The following is a 20,975-nucleotide window of genomic DNA, read 5'->3' as shown; positions in this document are numbered from 1 at the left end:
CCCACCTGTGCCTCTTTCTGGGCAATGAGGTCTGGTTGTAATGCTGGTTGAGACCTTGGCAACTTGGCAGAAAGTGAATTGCAATTATCAGAATAGATTTCTGCTGGGTAAGAGGATCCAGGGGTGTGGAGCCAATGTGTGTCAATGGAGTTGAGATGCAAATCAAATCTGATTGAATGGCGGAAGAGTCTCAATGAGCTGAATGACCTCCTCCTGTTCCCATCCCAGGAAAGAAATTGATATTTTGGACAGAATTGCTCTTGAAAGAACTGGCACAGATTCAATGGGCTGAATGGCTGCCTCCTGTGTTGTACTGCTCTATGATTTTACCTGCAGGTTTTCTGTTGACAAGTCTGGGCAGTAATGAACTTGGCAGGGAGTTCCGTAGTTTTGGAAGGAATGAGTCAGATTTGGAGATTGGTTTCAACACAGGATCCATGGAAGAAGAAGAGGAGGAGGGGTAGGTTGGATGGGAGATGTGGAGTTTGAGGAAAATAATTCTGGCTTTGAGTAGGGGTCCTTGCTGTCTGCTCAGGAGAGCAGGTTGAAATTGTGCACAGTGTGATCCTAGTGATAAACAACCTGAGGGATTTAACTGTCCACCCAGTTGTTATCTGGTTTTGGAATAAAAAGGTAGGGCAGGGATTTTAGAAATCAGAAATGTTTTACATTGATTGAAGAAGTCAAATTGTGTTTTAATTAGAAGGGATGCCTGCTACATGAATTCGATGTAACTATCCATTTATATTTAAGCTCACTACTTCATGTTGACTTGAAAAAATATAAATTCTGTCTTCATTATTTGGGAATTTTTGGGACTTTTCAAAGTAATTTTGGGTGAGCTTTGCTTCTGCAGGCTAATGAACAATTCTGTCCAATAATGTGAGATGAGTCACCTTGATGAGTACACATTTCGAAATCATGCCATGTGGTGTTCAAAAAGATGTAATAGCTTATTTCTACAAGGATCCTTCTTGGGGGCTTTTCCACTGGCTAGAGAATCAGTGGCATCACTGAGTTCCGATTTTGTTGGCTGTATGTCCAGCTCATCCATGACTGGTAGAGGCTGGGCTGCATTGAGGGCAGTCTCAGTGACAACATTCTCTCAACCAAGTGGTCCATTTGTTTGCATTGGTCAGTGATTATGTCCCCTGATTTAGATTTGAGGGGGGCGGTCTTCTTGATGGTTGGCCCAAAAGCTCTCATAATGCCATCATACATTCCTCTGATGTTTCTGGTGTCTGAGGCCAGCTGAATATGACTGCATAGGTGTTGCCAGTAGTCATTTGCGCAGCGCCTGGCTGTTCTTTGTGCAGTGCTTCTGGCTACTTTAAGTGCTGCGGATGTTAAATCACTGGGGGCTTTCTTGTAGTTCAACAGTGCAGTGCGCTTAGCGGCTATGGCAGGTTCCAGCTCTTCATTATGAGATTGAAACCAGTCTGCATTTCTCTTCGCAGGTTTGCCGTAGGTGGTCAAAGCTGACTCATAGATGGCGTCTCTGATGTGGGCCCACTTGGTCTCAGCATCCCCTGTGGGAGTGTTTTGAAGGGTTGTTGCAAGTCAATTTAGAAATTTTTGTAACAGCTGTGGATGAGAAATTCTGCTCGTGTTGATGCGCGGGTGGCCCTTCTGCTTGGAATGATGCAACTTCTTTGGTCTGAGTCTAACCTTGCATTACCCCTGAAATAATCAAGAGTGCCAAGCCTGCTATACTCTCAGCACTACATGAACTGCTATGCCTGTGCTGGAACGAGGGAGCAGTACCTCAGGACATGCGCGATGCCAATATCATCACCCTCTGTAAAAACAAAGGTGACCGCGGTGACTGCAACAACTACCGTGGAATCTCCCTACTCAGCATAGTGGGGAAAGTCTTTGCTCGAGTCGCTCTGAACAGGCTCCAGAAGCTGGCCGAGCGCGTCTACCCTGAGGCACAGTGTGGCTTTCGTGCAGAGATCGACCGTTGACATGCTGTTCTCCCTTTGTCAGATACAGGAGAAATGCCGAGAGATGCCCCTCTACATTGCTTTCATTGATCTCACCAAAGCCTTTGACCTCGTCAGCAGACGTGGTCTCTTCAGACTACTAGAAAAGGTTGGATGCCCACCAAAGCTACTAAGTATCACCACATTCCATGACCATATGAAAGGCACAATTCAACATGGCAGCACCTCATCAGACCCCTTTCCTATCCTGAGTGGCGTGAAACAGGGCTGTGTTCTCGCACCCACACTTTTTGGGATTTTCTTCTCCCTGCTGCTTTCACATGCGTTCAAGTCCTCTGAAGAAGGAATTTTCCTCCACACAAGATCAGGGGGCAGGTCGTTCAACCTTGCCCGTCTAAGAGCGAAATCCAAAGTACGGAAAGTCTTCATCAGAAAACTCCTCTTTGACGATGCTGCTTTAACATTTCACGCTGAAGAGTGCCTGCAGAGTCTCACCGACAGGTTTGCGGCTGCCTGCAATGAATTTGGCCTAACCATCAGCCTCAAGAAAATGAACATCATGGGGCAGGACGTCAGAAATGCTCCATCCATCAATATTGGCGACCACACTCTGGAAGTGGTTCAAGAGTTCACCTACCTAGGCTCAACTATCACCAGTAACCTGTCTCTCGATGCAGAAATCAACAAGCGCATGGGAAAGGCTTCCATTGCTATGTCCAGACTGGCCAAGAGAGTGTGGGAAAATGGCGCACTGACACGGAACACAAAAGTCCGAGTGTTTCAAGCCTGTGTCCTCAGTACCTTGCTCTATGGCAGCGAGGCCTGGACAACGTACGTCAGCCAAGAGCGACGTCTCAATTCATTCCATCTTCGCTGCCTCAAGAGAACACTTGGCATCAGGTGGCAGGACCGTATCTCCAACACAGAAGTCCTCGAGGCAGCCAACATTCCCAGCTTATACACACTACTGAGTCAGCGGCGCTTGAGATGGCTTGGCCATGTGAGCTGCATGGAAGATGGCAGGATCCCCAAAGACACATTATACAGCGAGCTTGCCACTGGTATCAGACCCACCGGCCATCCATGTCTCCACTTCAAAGATGTCTGCAAACGTGACATGAAGTCCTGTGACATTGACCACAAGTCGTGGGAGTCAGTTGCCAGAGTTCGCCAGAGCTGGCGGGCAGTTATAAAGGCGGGGCTAAAGTATGGCGAGTCGAAGAGACTTGGCAGTTGGCAGGAAAAAAGACAGAAGCGCAAGGGGAAAGCCAACTGTGTAACAGCCCCGACAAACAAATTTTTCTGCAGCACCTGTGGAAGAGCCTGTCGCTCTAGAATTGGCCTTTTTAGCTGCTCCACACACCACTGACCACCTCCAGGCGCTTGCCCATTGTTTCTCGAGATAAGGAGGCCAAAGAAGATAAGGATCCAACTGAAATAGACCAAAATCCAGATAAATAACCGTATGAGATTACTGGCTTAACACTTCGCATATCGAGAACTTGGACTCAGATCAATGCTGACCTCTGCATCTGAATTCCCAGTATGCACTCACAACTTGTAAAGCTCTGCTTTTGGAATGCTTATTTGAAAAATAAACCTCATTTATATATTAGAGCTGGATTAAACAACCCAGTCATAGTTAGTTTGTAAGAAAGGAAGTTTGTAAGAAAGGAGGAGAAACATAAAACATGTCAGCAGGGACTTGCCATTGTACTTCTGGTCTCACACCATGACCTGAATTTCCTTGCACAAATAACATTTAAGCAGTGGCAGGTAAGCATCTGTCACTCCAAGCTTGGAAGGATGTTGATCCCTAACTATTGCTACCAGCAACAAAGGTAGAAAGAGGGATGAGGTCCTGCAGGCAGATTTTTGGGAGCTAGAAAAGAAACTAGTAAGCAGGACCTTTAAAAGTAGTAATCTCTGGATTGCTTCAGGTGCCATGTGTTGGTGAGTATAAAAATAAGAGGCTAGAGCAGATGAATGTGTGACTGGAGAGATGGTGCAGGAGGGAGGGCTGTAGATTCCTGGGACATTGAATCAGTTCTCGGGGAGATTTGACCCGTACAGGCCAGATGGGTTGCACTGAACAGAGCGGGACCAATATTCTTGCAGGGCGGTTTTCTAGTGGTATTGGGGAGACTTTAAACTAACTTGGTGTGTGGTGGGGAGGGGGGCAGGGGAGGGATGGTGCTGAGAACCGGGAGGTAACCGAGAGAAAAAACAAGGTGCACAAATAATTGGGAGAGACCGATCGCACTACAGCAAGGAATAGTAAGGTGGAGTCACTGTAAGAGGAAATGCAATAAGGTTTAAATTGGGGTTACTGTCCATGTATTGTGAACATAAGGAGTGTGGTAAATTAGGTTGGTGAGCTGCAAATGCAGGTAGCCATATCGGAATATGATGTTGTGGCAAGTTGGACGTCCACCTGAGAAAAATAGACTTAAAGGACAACAGGAATCGAGCCAGGGAGTGGGACTGACTGCAGAGCTATGTGGAGAGCTGGCAGGGACTCGATGGGCCTCATGGCCTCCTTCTGTGCCATAAATGACTCTATACCAGAGACCTTGCTCAAAAAAGGACAGGACTGGGTAGTAAATATTCCTGGATACAAGGTGTTCAGGAATGTTAGGGAAGGAAAAAAAGTAAGAGGGGTGGCAGTATTATTAAGGAGAATGTTATGGTGCTGGACAGGGAGGATGTCCTAGTTGGGGTTGAGGACAGAATCTATTTGGTTACAGCTAAGAAACAAAAGAGGTGCCATTACACTATTCGGTGTATTTTTTCAGCCACCACCTAGTGGGAAAGATTTAGAGGAATAAATTTGCAAGGAAATTAGAAGCATAAACTATAGAGAAGTTATAATGGGGGACCTTATCCTAATATAGACTGGGATAATAGTGTAAAGGGCAGAGACGGGATAGAGTTTCTGAAGTGTGTTCAGAAGTTTCTAGTTTGGTGTGTTTCTGGTGCAATGAGGAAGGAGGCATTGCTGGATCTGAGGTGGGACGGCTGGATCAAGTGTCAGTAGGGGTGCTTTTAGGGAATGGTAATCCATAGTTTCATAGGGTTTGGGTTAGATATGGAAAAGAACCAGGAGCAACCCAGCATAAAAATAATTAATTGAGGAAAGGCCAATTTCAGTAGAGTGAGAACAGATCTGGTCCAGGTAAATTGGAGTCAGATTGGCAGGCAAAACTGTAACTGAACAGTAGGCTGCCTTTAAAGAGAAAGTTCGGGTACAGTTGAGGTGCATTCCCTGAGGGGGAAAGTAGGACAAACCAAGCCAGAGCTCACTGGATGATGAGAGAGAGCATTAGATGAAGCAGAAAAAGGGTGCTTATGACAGTGTCAGGTTGATAATCCAAGTGAGGACCAGGCTGAATATAGGAAGTTCAGAGGGGAAGTGGAAAAAAAGAAGCAAAGGGAGTTTGAGAAGAGATTGGCAGCCAACGTGGAATGGAATCCAAAAATCTTCTATAGGCGTTTGAACAGTAAAAGGGTGGTAAAGGGAGCAGTAGGGTCGATTTAAGGACCAAAAAGGGGATTTGCGCATGTAGGCAGAGGACATGGCTGAGGTACTTAAATGACTACTTTGCATCTGTCTTTACCAAGGAAGATAATGCTGGCCCCGTCATGGTGAATGAAGAGGTGGTTGAGACACTGGATTTAATAAAAATTTAATGGATGAGGTATTGGAAAGGCTGGTTGTGGTCAAAGGTGATAAACTTCCAGGAACAGATCAGATGATACTGTGGGAAGTGCGGGTGGTAGTTACGGAGACACTGGCCATGGTCTTCTGGTCCTCTTTGGGTGTGGGCGCGGTGCCGGAGGACTGGAGAGTCGCAGGTGTTGCATCCTTGTTCAGAAGTGGGTGTCGGGATGGGTCCAGCGACTGAGGTTTGACCTTTTGGAGGTGATAGTTAATAGTCCCTTGGACAGATATGGATTGGTTAGAGGGGGCTGGCATGGATTTGTTGGTTTCAGGTCACGTTTGGCTGATTTTTGTTGGGTTTTTTGATGAGGCAGTTGGTACGGTTGATGTGTGCATGGACCTCCAAAGGGCATTTGATAAAGTACAACATAATGAGCTTGAAGCCTGTGGGGTGTTGGGGGCAGTGGATGGGGGCTAGTTGTGGCATGTGTGTGATGGGGGCAGGAAGCGATGGTGAATACTTGTTTTTCGGACTGGGGGGATGATGATCAGTGTGGTTCCTCGAACAGGGGTTGTGGCGGCAGTGTGGGTGAAGACCTGCTCAAGTCATCAAAAAAAAAACGACCTGAGCCCGGCCCGAGTTCCTTCATTTTCCCCCGAGCCCAACCCGACCACTGCAATGTTCCCTTCACTTACCTTCCGACTCCCAATCTGCCGGAAACTGCAGCATGAGCGCGATGACGTCATAGAGACGCACACTACGCAGACTCAGTTTCCCTGCTTGACGTCCTGGACTTGCAGCTCAAGTAAGTTTTTAACACTTAGTTTGTGTGTGTCCTGCCCGACCTGAGCCCAAAGGCCGGACCCAGAAGAGCGATCCGACCTGACCCGAACCGACACGTGTCGTCAAGTCCCGTCTGGTTCGGGTTGGGTAGCAGGCATGGTGTAGGTGGCGGTCAGTATTGGGACCACTGCTTTTCTTGATTTGTGTCAATAACCTGGACTTGGGTATACAGGGCATGGTTTCAAAATTTGCAGATGACCCAAAACTTGGAAGTAGTGTGAACCGTGAGAAGGGTAGTGATAGACTTCAAGCGGGCATAGACAGGCTGATGGAATGGGTGGGCATGTGACGGATGAAATTTAATGCAGAAAAGTGTGAAGTGATGCATTTTGGCAGGAAGAATGAGAAAGGGCAGTAATCAATAAAGGATACAATTCTAAATCAGGTGCTGGAGCAGAGGACCCTGGGGATATATGTGCACAAATCATTGAAGCTGGCAGGGCAGATTGAGAAAACTGTGAAAAAGACATATGGGATTTTCATCTTTAGAAATAAAGGCATAGAGTACCATGCAAGGAAGTTATGATGAACCTTTATAAAACACTGGTTCGGTCTCAGCTGGAGTATTTTGCCCAATTCTGGGCACCATCTTTGTGAAGGCATTGGAGAGGGTGCAGAAAAGATTTGAGAATGGTTCCGGGGACGAGGGACTTCAGTAATGTGGGTAGATTGAAGAAGCTGGGGTTGTTCTCCTTAGAAAAGGTTAAGGGGGGCATTTGTTAGTGGTATTCAAAATCATGAGGGGTCTCGACAGTAGATAGAGAGAAGCTGTTCCCATTGGTGGAAAGGTCGAGAACCAAAGGACACACATTTGAGGAGATTGGCAAAAAAACCATTGTTGGCATGAGGAAAAACGTTTTTTATGTAGCAAATGGTTAGGCTCTGGCATGCGCTGACTGAAAGTGGTGGAAACAGATTCAATCATGGCTTTCAAAAAGGAATTGGATAACTATCTGAAGAGGGAAGATTTGCAGGGCTACAGGAAAAGGCAGGGGAATGCTCTCTCAGAGGTGGCATGGACATGATGGGCTGAATAGTTGCCTTCTGTGTTGTAACCATTCTATGATTCTGATATTAGAATTGTGAAGAAAATTGGGAGGAGGATGAATTGGAAATAATACTTCTGCATTAGTGATTTCGGAGTGATGAGAGTGAACAGAAATGGGTTGTGGGTGAACATCATGAATGATGCACAGGAACCTAAGAAAAGGAGTAAGCCATTTAACCCCTCGAACATGTTCTACCATTCGGTGAGATCAAGGCTGATTTGCGACCAAACTGCATGTACCAACCTTTGTCCCATATCCTGTAATACCTTTGGTTAACAAAATCTGTCGTTCTTGGTTTTAAAATTAACAATTGATAGACCAGCAATTGCTATTTGTGGAAGAGTTCCAAACTTCTACCACCTTTTGCGTGATGAAGTTTAGTTTAGAGATACAGCACTGAAACAGGCCCTTCGGCCCACCGAGTCTGTGCTGACCATCAACCACCCATTTATACTAATCCTACACTACCATATTCCTACCAAACATCCCCACCTGTCCCTATATTTCCCTACCACCTACCTATACTAGTGACAATTTATAATGACCAATTTACCTACTAACCTGCAAGCCTTTTGGCTTGTGAGAGGAAACCGGAGCACCTGGAGAAAACCCACACAGACACAGGGATAACTTGCAAACTCCAGTGTATCCTAATTTCATCCCTGAAAGGTCTGGCCCTAATTTTGGACTATGCCCCCTCGTCCTTGTCTCCCCAACTAATGGAAATAGTTTCTCCCTACTATCCTATCTGTTCTCCATAATATCTTAAACTTTAATCAAATCAAACTTAACCTTCTAAATTCAAGGAAATACAGCCCCAATTTGTTTAATCTCTCCTTGTAGCTTAACCCTTGGCGTTCAGATATTCTAGTAGTTCTGTACTGCACTCGCTCCATGGCCATTGCATCTTTCCTAAAGTGTGGTGCACAGAACTCTAGGTGTGGTCTGGCCAGGGCTTCGCATAGTTGGAGCAAGACTTCTACCTCCTTTTATAGTCTATTGCTCAAAATATAAAGGCCAGCATTCCATTTGCCTTTTTGATTTTCTGTACCTATTCCTTACATTTTAATGACCCATTTACCTGGAATCCCAAGACTCTGGAGCTTCAGTTTCTAGCTTTCCCTGTTTGGAAAGTACCCTGTTTACACTTTTTTTTTTAGGTGCAAAGTGAGTGACCTCAGATTTGTTTACATTGAAATCCACTTGCCAGAGTTTTGTCTCTGACTGACTTAATCTATCAATATATTTAATTTTACGCTTCCATATCCACTGCTTACAAATACTGCCCATATTTGTGTCATTGGTAAATTTTGATATGTGGCTTTCTATCCCATCATCCAAGTTGTTAATGAATACAAGGAATAATATCTGTGGACAGGGAAATGGCCAGAGTGGGGGTGGGGGGGGGGGGGGGAGTGGAGAGGGACGGCCAGCCAGAGTCCGGCTGGGGAGAGACTGCCAGAGTGGGCGGGGGCGGGGTGGGAGGGAAGAGAGAACTTCAGGGAGAGGCAGGAACACTGGAGTCGAGGGGGAGAGAGAGTCCCAAGAGTCATTACTTACCGCACAGAAGGAGGTCATTCTGTCCATCGAGCCCATGCCGGGTCTCCACGGAGCTATGCAGTCAGTCCCACTCCCTGGCTTGATCCCCATAGCCCTGTACGTCTATTCTTCTCAGGTGGCCATTCAGCTTTCTCTTGAAGTCATTGATGATCTCCACTTCCACTTCCATTGCGGGCAGCAAGTTCCAGTCATTACCACCCGCTGCGTAAAAAATGTGCTTCCTCTTATTTCCTATGCATCATTTGCACAAAACTTTCAATTTGTGTCCTCTAGTCCTAGAGGGAAGAGAGAATGAGACACATACATACAGTGCAGGGAGAGAGGGTAGAGAGATTAAGGTGTCTCCTGACAGATGGATAGAAATCCATCCAGAATACTCTGAATCGTTACATCAAATGCGCGGGCAGAGATTGGCTACTTCTGCGAGCAAAAACAATGCCTAGTATGTCGCTAAATTGGTTTTCAATATAGTAATGAGAAAATAGTCAATAGATTTGTCTTATTTAAAACTTCTTCACAAAAATGCATACCTGTTGATTGTTTTCATTAGTAAGATCAACTTTAATGCCTTTATCTTTCAAAATGTCCAGAAGTACTTTTGGAATAATCAGGTTTAGAGGTAAAAAAAGACTGGGTGAAGGTTTCAGCAGCAGATAGATGAACTGTGGCAGGGCAGAGTCTGGCAATGTTTGGGAGTGAAATTAGGCATATAGTGATGGCGTGGATATATAGTCGGAAGCCTTGTATGCTATGGCATTTCAGGTGCTCATCTAAATACTTAAATGTTGTGAGGGTTCGGCCTCTACCACCTCTTCAGGCAGTGTGTTCCAGATTCCAACCACCCTCTGAGTGAAAAAAATTTCCTCAAATCCCCTCTAACCCTCCTGCCCCTTGCCTTAAATCTATGCCCCCAGGTTATTGGCCCCTCTGCTAAGGGGAAAAGTTTCTTCCTATCTAACCTACCAATGCCCCTCATAATTTTGTATACCTCAATCATGTCCCCCCTCAGCCTTCTCTGTTCTAAGGAAAACAACCCTAGCCTTTTCAGTCTGTCTTCATAACTGAAATGCTCCAGCCTAGGCAACATCCTGGTGAATCTTCTCTGCACCCTCTCCAGTGCAGTCGCATCCTTCCTATAGTGTGGTGCCCAGAACTGTACACAGTTCTCCAGCTGTGGCCTACCTAGCGTTTTTTATACAGCTCCATCATAACCTCCCTGCTCTTATATTCTATGCCTTGGCTAATAAAGGCAAGTATCCCATATGCCTTACAAACCACCTTATCTACCTGCGCTGCTGCCTTCAGTGATCTATGGACAAGTACACCAAGGTCCCTCTGACCCTCTGTACTTCCTTGGGTCCTACCGTCCATTGTATATTCCCTTGCGTTGTTAGTCCTCCCAAAATGCATCACCTCACACTTTTCAGGATTAAATTCCATTTGCCACTGCTCTGCCTATCTTACCAGCCCATCTATATCATCTTGTAACCTAAGGCTTTCCTTTTCACTGTTTACGGCACCACCAATTTTCGTGCCATCTGCGAGCTTACTTATCATACCTCCTATATTCACGTCTAAATCATTAATGTAAGTTAAAGGGTCCCAGCACTGATCCCTGTGGTACACCACTGGTCACAGGCTTCCACTTGCAGAAACAACCCTCAACCATAGAAACATAGAAATATAGAAAATAGGAGCAGGAGTAGGCCATTGGGCCCTTTTGAGCCTGCTTCGCCATTCATTATGATCATGGCTGATCATCCAACTCAGTAACCTGTTCCCTCTTCCGCCCCATACCCTTTGACCTCTTTAGACCCAAGAGCTATGTCTAGCTAGCTAGGGCGGCACAGTGGTGCAGTGGTTAGCACTGCAGCCTCACTGCTCCAGCCACCCGAGTTCAATTATGTGTACTGCCTGTGCGGAGTTTGCAAATTCTCACTGTCACCGCGTGGGTTTTCGCCGGGTGCTCCGGTTTCCTCCCACAGCTAAAGACTTGCAGGTTGATGGGGCAATTTATAATGGCCAATTTACCTGAGTATAGGTGGGTGGTAGGGGAATTGAGGGAAGGTGGGGATGTGGTAGGAATATGGGATTAATGCAGGATTAGTATAAATGGGTGGTTGATGGTCGGCACAGACTCAGTGGGCCGAAGGGCCTGTTTCAGTGCTGTATCTCTAAATAACTAAATAAAAACTTCTTCTTGAAAACTTACAATGTTTTGCCCTCAACTGCTTTCTGTGGTAGCGAATTCCACAGGCTCACCACTCTCTGGGTGAAGACATTTCTCCTCATCTCAGACCTGAAAGGTTTACCCCGTATCCTGAGACTATGACCCCTGGTTCTGGACTCCCCCACCATTGGGAACATCCTTCCTGCATCTACCCTGTCAAGTCCTGTTAGAATTTTATAACTTTCTATGAGATCACCCCTCACTCTTCTGAACTCCAGCGAATATAATCCTAACCCACTCAATCTCTCCTCATATGTCAGTCCCACCATCCCAGGAATCAGTCTGGTAAACCTTCTCTGCACTCCCTCTATAGCAAGAACATCCTTCCTCAGATAAGGAGACCAAAACTGCACACAATATTCCAGGTGTGACCTCACCAAGGCCCTGTATAATTGCAGCAAGACATCCCTGCTCCTGTACTCGAATCCTCTCACTATGAAGGCCAACATACCATTTGCCTTTTTTACTGCCTGTTGGACCTGCATGCTTACCTTCAGTGACTGGTGTAAGAGAACACCCAGGTCTCGTTGCATTTTGCCCTCTCTGTTTATAGCTGTTCAGATAATCTGCCTTCCTGTTTTTGCTCCCAAAGTGGATAACTTCACATTTATCCACATTATACTGCATCTGCCATGCATTTGCCCACTCACTTAACTTGTCCAAATCACCCTGAAGCCCCTGTGCATGCTCCTCGCAACTCGCCCTCCCACCCAGTGTTATGTCATCTGCAAATTTGGAGATATTACATTTAGTCCCTCACCTAATCATTAATTTATATTGTGAATAGCTGGGGTCTTCGCACTGATTCCTGCGGTACCCCACTGAATACCCTTGGATGTTCATTTCCCATCCCTGGTCACCTTGCAGACATGTTTCCGTAATCCGACTATATCATACCTGTTTACATCTATTTGAGCAATTAATTCATCCGCTTTATTGCGAATGTTCCGCGCGTTAAGGCACAAGGTCTTGAGGCTTGTCTTTTTAACATTACTTGTCCTCTTCCCACTATTTTTCACTGTGGCCCTGTTTGATTCTGGCCCTTGATTTCTCTGCCTATCACTTCTTATTCTCCTTACTGTCTTTTGTTCTTGTCTTTGATGCCCCCTCCTTTGACTCCTTGCAAAGGTTCCTATACCCCTGTTGTTTTAGTTTAAATCCTTCCCAACCACTCTAGCAAATACTCCCCCAGGACATCAGTCCTTGCCCTCCCCAGGTGTAACCCTTCCATCACCCTCTGTTTCCTGCCACTATGCCAATTTTGGATCCAATTTGCCCTGAATTCCATGGGCTCTTACCTTAATAAATCTCTCGTACGGGACCTAATCAAAAGCCTTACTGCAGTCCATGTAGACTACATCAACTACTTTACCCTCATCTAGCCATTGCCTCAAAAAATTCAATCAAGTTAGTTGGATATGATCTCCCCTGACAAACCATGCTGACTATCCCTGATTAATCCCTGCCTCTCCAAGTGGAGATTAATCCTGTCCTTCAGAATTTTTTCCAATAGTTTCCCAACCACTGATATTAGACTCACCAGCCTGTAATTACCTGGTTTATCCCTGCTACCGTTCTTGAGTGATGGTACCACATTCGCTGTCCTCCAACCCCATGGTACCTCTCCTGTGTCTAGAGAGGATTTGAAAATTTGTGTCAGAGCCCCTGCTATCTCCTCCCTAGATATGTGATAGCTTAGATGTTTACATATTGCGTATTGGAACAACTGTTGAAGATAACTGGAAGAAAGAAATTGGTTCACTAAATAAATGAAGGAAATCAGTCATTCGGTGAAAGAAGTCAGGAGACAGCGGAGGCTCTAGTCACAATTTTACAGTCTTTCTTGGATGTGAAAATAAATTCTAGGTATTGGTAAGTATTTTTTGATTGAACTAACACTTTTGCTCGAGAGAAGAGGAAAAACCTGATGGCTGTAGACTGGTTATGTTGTCGGTTGCAAGCAAACACTTGGAATCCATACTTTTATATAAAATTGGTAAACATTTGGACATACATGGGTTAATGAAGGTCAGCAAACACTGACTTGTTATAAGGCAAGCCGTGTTTGAAAAATTTAAGTTTCTTGGATACCAGTTGGATAGAGGGAGAGCATTCAGTCTGTGTTTTTAGGAAGCATTGGATAGTGTTTTGAAGTTTATAATCATAGAATCTCACAGCACTAAGAAGGCCATTCAGACTATCGTGTCTGTGCCGGCTTTTTGAAAGACCTATCCATTAAATCTCACTCCTCTGCTCTTTTCCCCCATAGTCCTGCAAATTTCTCCTTTTTCAAGTGTGTATATATACAGTTTTTTTTTAACATTGGTAGTGAATCTGTGATCACCACCCTTGCAGACAGTGCATTCCAGATCATTACAACTGTCCTTTTATTTAAAAAAAAAAATTCTCTCATACTTCCTTGTAACAGCATAGATAAAGTTGATGGCTAAATAAGAAACGCCCCCACCTTAGTGAATTTTGCACTTGGCATGACGTTGAGCTCTTCCGTCGCCTTCACCTCCGTGCTCACTTCTTTGACCAGGAGTTCTCCCCCCAACCAACAGACCCATTCACCTGCCTCTAGCATTCTTCCTCCACCTGGACTCCTCCCTCAGGCCTTTTACCCTCTCTTGATCTTTTCATTGAGAACTGTCAGTGAGACATTGGTCGTCTCAGTTTTTCTGCACCCCTCTCTCACTCTAACCTGTCTGCCTCTGAACTTGCTGCACTCCGTTCTCTCAGGTGTAACCCCGACATTGTGATCAAACCTGCTGATCAGGGTGGTGGTGTTGCTGTCTGGTGTACTGACTTCTATCTTTCAGAGGCTGAGTGCCAACTCTCAGACACTTCTTCCTACCTCCGCCCCCTCCCCCCCCCCCCGGCTGCGGACCATGACCCCACCACCGAACATCAAGCTACTGTCCACAGGACTGTCACTGAACTCATCTCCTCTGGAGATCTTCCCTCCACACCTTCCAGCCTCATAGTCCTGCAACCCTGGGCAGCCTGCTTCAACTTCCTTCCTAAAATCCACAAACAGGACTGTCCTGGCAGACCCATCGTTTCAGCCTGTTCCTGCCCCACTGAACTTATTTCTTCCTATCTTGACTTTATCTTTTCGCCCCTGGTCCAGTCTCTTACCACCTATGTCCATGACTCTTCTGATGCCCTGCGTCATTTTGATAATTTCCAGTTTCCTGGCACTAACCGCCTCCTCTTCCCTGTGGACGCCCAATCTCTCTACACCTCCATCCCCCACTAGGATGGTTTGAAGGCTTTCTGCCTGTTCCTTGAACAGAGGTCCAACCAGTCCCCATTCACCACTACCCTCCTCCACCTGGCTGAACTTGTTCTCGCATTGAACAACTTCTCCTTCAACTCCATTAATTTCCTCCAAGTAAAAGGTGTTGCAATGGGTACCGTCGTGGGTCCTAGTTATGTCTGTCTTTTTGTGGAATACGTTGAACATTCCTTGTTCCAGTCCTACTCAGGCCCCCTTCCCCAACTCTTTTTCCAGTATATTGATGACTGTATCAGTGCTGTTTCCTGCTCTTGCCCTGAACTGGAAAACTTTATCAACTTTGCTTTCAATTTCCACCTTCTCTCACCTTTACATGGTCCATCACCGACACTTCCCTTTCTTTCCTCGACTTCTCTGTCTCCTTCTCTGGGGATAGGCTGTCCATTAATATTCATTATAAGCCCACTGACCCCCACAGCTACCTCGACTCCACTTCTTTGCACCCTGTCTCCTGTAAGGACTCCATTCCATTCTCCCAGTTTCTCTGTCTCTGATGCATCTGCTCTGATGATGCAACCTTCCACAACAGTGCTTCTGATGAGTCTTCCTTTTTCCTCATCCGAGGATTCATCCTCCCCCCACCCCAGCTGGTTGACAGGGCACTCAACCGTGTCCGGCCCATTTCCCATTACTTCTGCCCTCACCACTTCCCCTCCCTCCCAGAACTGCAGCAGGGTTCCCCTTGTCCTCAGTTTCCACCCCACCAACCTGCACATCCAAAGGATCATCCTCTGCCATTTCAGCGTGATACCACCACCAAATGCATATTCCCCTCCCCTGTCAGCATTCCGAAGGGATCGTTCCTTCCGCGACACCCTGGTCCACTCCTCCATTACCCCCGACACCTTGTCCCCTTCCCATGGCACCTTCCCACGCAATTGCAGGAGGTGTAATACTTGCCCTTTTCTTCGCCATCCAAGGCCCCAAACACTCCTTTCAAGTGAAGCAATGATTTACTTGTATTTCTTTCAATTTAGTGTACAGTACTCGCTGCTCACAATGGGGTCTTCTCTACATTGGGGAAACCAAACGATGATTGGGTGACTTTCCGCTCAGTCCGAAAACATGACCCCAAGCTTCCTGTCGCTTGCTGTTTCACGCCACGCCCCCCCCACCCCACTCTCACGCCCATATTTCTGTCCTGGGCTTGCTGCAGTGTTCCAGTGAACATTAACGCAAGCTCGAAGAACAGCATCTCATTTGCCGATTAGGCACTCGACAGCCTACTGGACAAAACATTGAGTTCAATAATTTCAGAGCATGACTGGCCTTTTCTATTTTTATTATTTTTTTTACCATGTGCCTGCCCAGTGGCTTGGGCTGTTCATTATTCTGTCATTTATAACCCTGTCGGCCCTAATGCTTTGTCTTTCACCACACCATTAGCACACTCTTTGCCTTTGCCCCATGACATCCTTGTCAGTTAATCTCTCTGATCTTCTGCCCTAAAACACCTTCCTTTTTCTCTTTTCCCCCACTCCTGCTTTATTTGCTTAAAACCTATTACATTTCTAACCTCTGCCAGTTCTGATGAAAGGTCGCTGACTTGAAATGTTAATTCTGCTTCTCTCTCTCTACAGATGCTGCCAGACCTACTAAGTATTTCCAGCACTTTTTATTTTTATTTGGGATAAATGGGTGTTGCTGAGACTAGATAAGGGTTGGAAAAGGGTTACTCCGGGGGTCAGAGCTGGATACACTGTAGGTTTAGGTGTGTAGATTGCTTGAACTTGCATATAACGAACACCTTGGCATTTGCTGATGAAACACAAATAGGAGGTTTGGCAAACTGTAAAGGAGTTGTAAAATACTGAAACATGTTGTGGAATGGGCAGACAGGTGGCAGATGGAATATAACTTGAATAACTAAGGAAATGTATTTTGGTAGGAAAACCAGGGAATGGGAGGATATACGCAATGGGAAGAGGCTTGAGGGTATGGATTAGTAGAGAAACCAGGAGTCATTCTCTGAAAGTGCAAGTGGAGGTAAGGAGAGAAAGACTTGCATTTATATAGCACCGTTCACAATCACAGCACATCTCAAGCACTTTACAACAATTAAGTACTTTTGAAGTGTAGTCACTGATGTAATGTAAGAAACGCAGCAGCCAATTTGTGCATATCAAGCTCCCACAAACAGAAATGTGATGATAACGAGATAATCTGTTTTTATGATGTTGATCAAGAGATAAATATTGGCCAGGACAGCAGGGATAACTTCCCTGCTCTTCTTTGAAGTAATGCCATGGGATCTTTTACATCCAGCTGAGAGTGTAGACGGGGCTTCTGTTTAACATCTCATCCAAAAAACAGTATCTCCAACAGTGCAGCACTCCCTCTGTACTGCACTGGTGTGCCAATAAAGATAAATGGCATTTTTCTGGCTATAAATGGGGACATGGAATACAAGAATGAAGAAGGAAGGGACTTCTACAAACTGTTGCTATGGCTAAAGTTAGGAGCGTTAACTATACAGTTTTGAGTACCCATTGTAAAAAGAAGAGTTGCAGACAACACCAAATTGGGAGTGTAATTAATACAGAGGAGCGCTGTGACAAAACACACAATGACATGAATGAACTTCCAGACTTGGCAAATGAACTTCACAGATAAGTGTGAGGAAATACATTTTGACTGGAAGAATAAGGAGGCCACCTATTCCTTCGAAAATAGATGTCTAAATGGGGTGGAGGAGCAGAGTGTTTGTGGGGTTTAGCTATACAAATCACCAAAGTCATGACAAAGGTAAACAAGGCCATTCTGTTTCTCTTTAAGGAAAAGCTAGCAAAGCGCTGGGATTCATTTTCTAGGGGGAGAGAGAGAATTGAAAAGCAGAGCATTTAGGTTAAATTTGTGTAGAACCTTAATTAGGCCACACTTGGGGTGCTGTGAACCATTCTGTATAGGCTGCATTTGCTGGCAATGCAACCACTAGATGGCACAGTACTTGCACATGCGCAATGCAGCCTCATGCACTGAAACATCACTGTCTGTGATGTTTTAGGTAGCTGCCAGGATTAAAGATGGCATTATTCAATTTATCACAAAAAACAATTTAAATTCAGTCGCCATGATTCCACCTCAAACAATATCTTGCTTCTTTTCCCGGTGTTGCCTCCCACGCTGGTCTGGTCGCCACTTGTTTCTGACCTCGCCGCTGCCTTACCTCAGCCACTTGCTCCCCATTTTAACCTCCCACCACCATCAGCTGTTCGCTCCGTTCACTGCTTCAAACCTCACTCCCGTCGTCCACTTGCTCCCGCTTGCTGCCTGCATAGCACCTTACTGACAGCAAGAGACCGTTCTGCACGTGTGCGCAGCTGGGAACGCTCTGACATTGGTGCGCCGGATGTGTTATCAGGAGTCACTTTGTTCTGGATATCCCAAACCACCAGGGGTAGTTTCGGTGACCAGCATAGATAGATTTAAGGGGAAGTTAGACCAACACAAGGGAGAAAGGAATCGAAGGATATGTTGATAGGGTTAGCTGAAGAAAGGCGTTGTGAATGGAACCTCGCCACTGGAATTCAGTTCTTTATTTTTGTCTGTATTTGGACCAAGGCTGCAATGAGGTTTGAAGCTGAATGGTTGAGGCTGACCCAAATTGAGCATCGGTGAGAAAATGCTGCTTGATAGCAGTGTCAGTGATTTCATCCATCGCTTTGCTGATAGAGCGTAGACTGATGGGGTGGTAATTAGCCAGAATGGATTTGTCCTGCTTTTTGTGGACAGGACATAACTGGGCAATTTTTTTGCTTTGGCAGATTGATGCGCGTGTAGTAACTGTACTGGAATAGCTTGGATAGCGGTGTGGCTAGTTCTGAAGCACAAATTTTTAGAACTGCAGCTGTTGCGTTGTAAGGGTCCATAGCCTTTGCAGTATCCAATATAAGGGGTCGCCCATTTAGGACAGAGATGAGAAGAAATTTTTTCTCAGAGGATGGCGAGTCTTTGGAATTCTCTTCCTCAAAAGGCGGTGGAAGCAGAGTCTTTAAATATTTTTAAGGCAAAGGTAGATAGATTCTTGATAAGCAAGGGGGTGGAAGGTTATCAGGGGTAGGTGGAAATGTGGAGTGATCAGTTCAGCCATGAACTTATTGAGTGGTGGAGGAGGCTCGAGGGATCGAGTGGCCTACTCCTGCTCCTAATTCGTATGTTCGTATGTATATATCCAGTCTACTCAGCTGTTTCTTGATATCACATGGAGTGAATCAGATTGGTTGAAGGCTGTTGCCTCAGGAGGAGTACAACAGGAATCGGCTACTCGGCACTTCTGGCTGAAAATGGTTGTAAATGTTACAGCCTTGTCTTTTGCAGTGACTTGCTGGGCTCTGGTTTTTTGAGGATGTTCATGGACTCTCCTTCCCCATTTATTATTCAATCCTCCAACGGCATTCACGACTGGATGTGGCAGGACTGCAAAAGTTTGATCTGATTCTCTGGTTGTGGGATCACTTAGCTCTGTCTATTGCATGCTGCTTCCCTGTTTAGCATTCATGTAATTCTGTGTTGTAGTTTCACCAAGTTGGCGTCTCATTATTAGGTGTACCTGGTGGCATGCTCTCTTCCAACTCCTCACTGAAACGGGGTTAATCCGCTGGCTTGATGGTAATGTTAGTTAAGGATAAGCCCGTTCTTGAGGTGACAGATTGTGGTAGAATACAATTCTGCTGCTGCTGATGGCCCACAGTATCTCATGAATGCCCAGTTTTGACCTGCTAAATCAGTTCTGAATATATTTCATTTAGCACAGTGGTAGTGCCACACAATATATGTTGGAGGGTATCCTTAGTGTGAAGACAGGACCTCATCTCCACAATGACAGTGCAGTGGTCACTCCTACCAATACTGTCATGCACAGACGTATCTGTAACAGGCAAGTTGGTGAGGCTAAAGTCAATAACCTTTTATCTTCTGTTTGTTCCCTCATCACTTGCTACAGGCCTAGTTTGACTACTGTGTCCTTCAGGAATCTGCCAGCTCCATCACTAGATGTACTACGGAACCACTCTAGGTGATGGGCATTTATGTCCCCCCACCCCACCCCACCCAAAGTGCATCTGTGCCCTTGCTCCTTTCAGTGCTTCTTCCAAATGGTGTTTAACATGGAGTACTGATTCATCAGCTGAGGAAGGGCAGTAGGTGGTAATCAGAAAGTTTCCTTAGCCATGTTTGACCTGATGCCATGGACTTCATGGGGTCTAGAGTCAAGGTGGACCCTAAGAGCCACTCCCTCCTGGCTGTATACTGCTGTGCTGCCACCTCTAGTGGGTGTATTTTCCTGGTAGGGCAGCGTATACCAGGAATGGTGATGGAGGTGTCTGGGACTTTGATCAATTAGGTATGATTCTGTGAGTATGACTGTTCAGTCTTGACTAGTCTGTGGGACAGTGCTTCTCACTTTGGCATGTCCCCAGATGTTAATGAGGAAGCCTTTGTAGGGTTGACTGGGCTGGGTGAGTCTTAATATCAGAATCTGATGTGTAGGGGTCTATCAAGTTTCATTCTTGTACGTTTTTTGTAGTGTTTGCATCTGAAGTGCCATTTTAGAAACTCCAAACTGAAGGCATTTCAGGTACAATTAAGAATCCACCACAGGGCTGAGGGTCACACTGGGGAAGAATGATGACAGGTTTTATTTCATAAAGGACATTACCATTGGGGTTTCACAACAATCCAATTGCTTCATGATCACTGTTTTCGCCACGTGGTGAGATTTGCGTGGTTCCCACTATTAACTCCCACCTGACGACAGCAAGTGTGTTTTGTTATTAGGGTTTAACCCCTTGGTGTTTTATTTGTCAAATAAACAGACGGCGACAGGTTTTCTTGTTGGTTTAAACCAGAAAATCAATTATTTATTGATCAATGCTGTTCAACTCGACATTGTCGCAAACACATCCACTCGCAAATTAGCTCATATGCACGCACACACAAAAGAGACAGAGGAAAACGGGATAAGTGATTATAAGTGGGGTGTAGGTTTCGGGGCTGGGTGGGGTGGGCGGGGGGGGGGTGGTGGGGTAGTGATGGTAAACCTGTTGAATTCTGTTGGAATCATTCTCATTGGCTGCAGGCCTGAGGTGTTGGTAGATTTCTCTCTTGGTTGAAAGTTCAATTGAAGACAGTGGATCGCTTCTAATTACACCAACACTTTATGTAGCAGTGAGAATTCTACAGCATATCCCTTCTAGTTTGCTGGAAATGAACTTCTTGGATGCTCCTCGTGCTCTTGCCCCCGCTCTGGCTGTCAGCTGTGCCCTTGCCCTCATTTTTAAGGTAAAGATGTGTTCTATCTCACCTCTGCTGGAAAGGCGAGTAGTTTCTTCCGTGTATTGAGACACAAGGACCTAGGATATGGCTACTTCACATGTTCTTTGTTTC

The 20,975-nt window shown here is 45.6% G+C and overlaps 1 protein-coding gene across 1 annotated transcript in view; it reads left to right on the top strand.

The window, feature by feature from the left end:
• Positions 1-20,975, top strand: part of chkb (choline kinase beta) — an 84,606-nt gene that overhangs the window by 15,989 nt on the left and 47,642 nt on the right. The gene's annotated exons all lie outside the window — the stretch shown is intronic.

Source organism: Heterodontus francisci, chromosome 27 (genome assembly GCF_036365525.1).
Source record: "Heterodontus francisci isolate sHetFra1 chromosome 27, sHetFra1.hap1, whole genome shotgun sequence".
Classification (NCBI taxonomy): domain Eukaryota; kingdom Metazoa; phylum Chordata; class Chondrichthyes; order Heterodontiformes; family Heterodontidae; genus Heterodontus; species Heterodontus francisci.
Note: the sequence above shows the minus strand (reverse complement) of the source record. Positions and strands in the feature narration are given on the sequence as shown.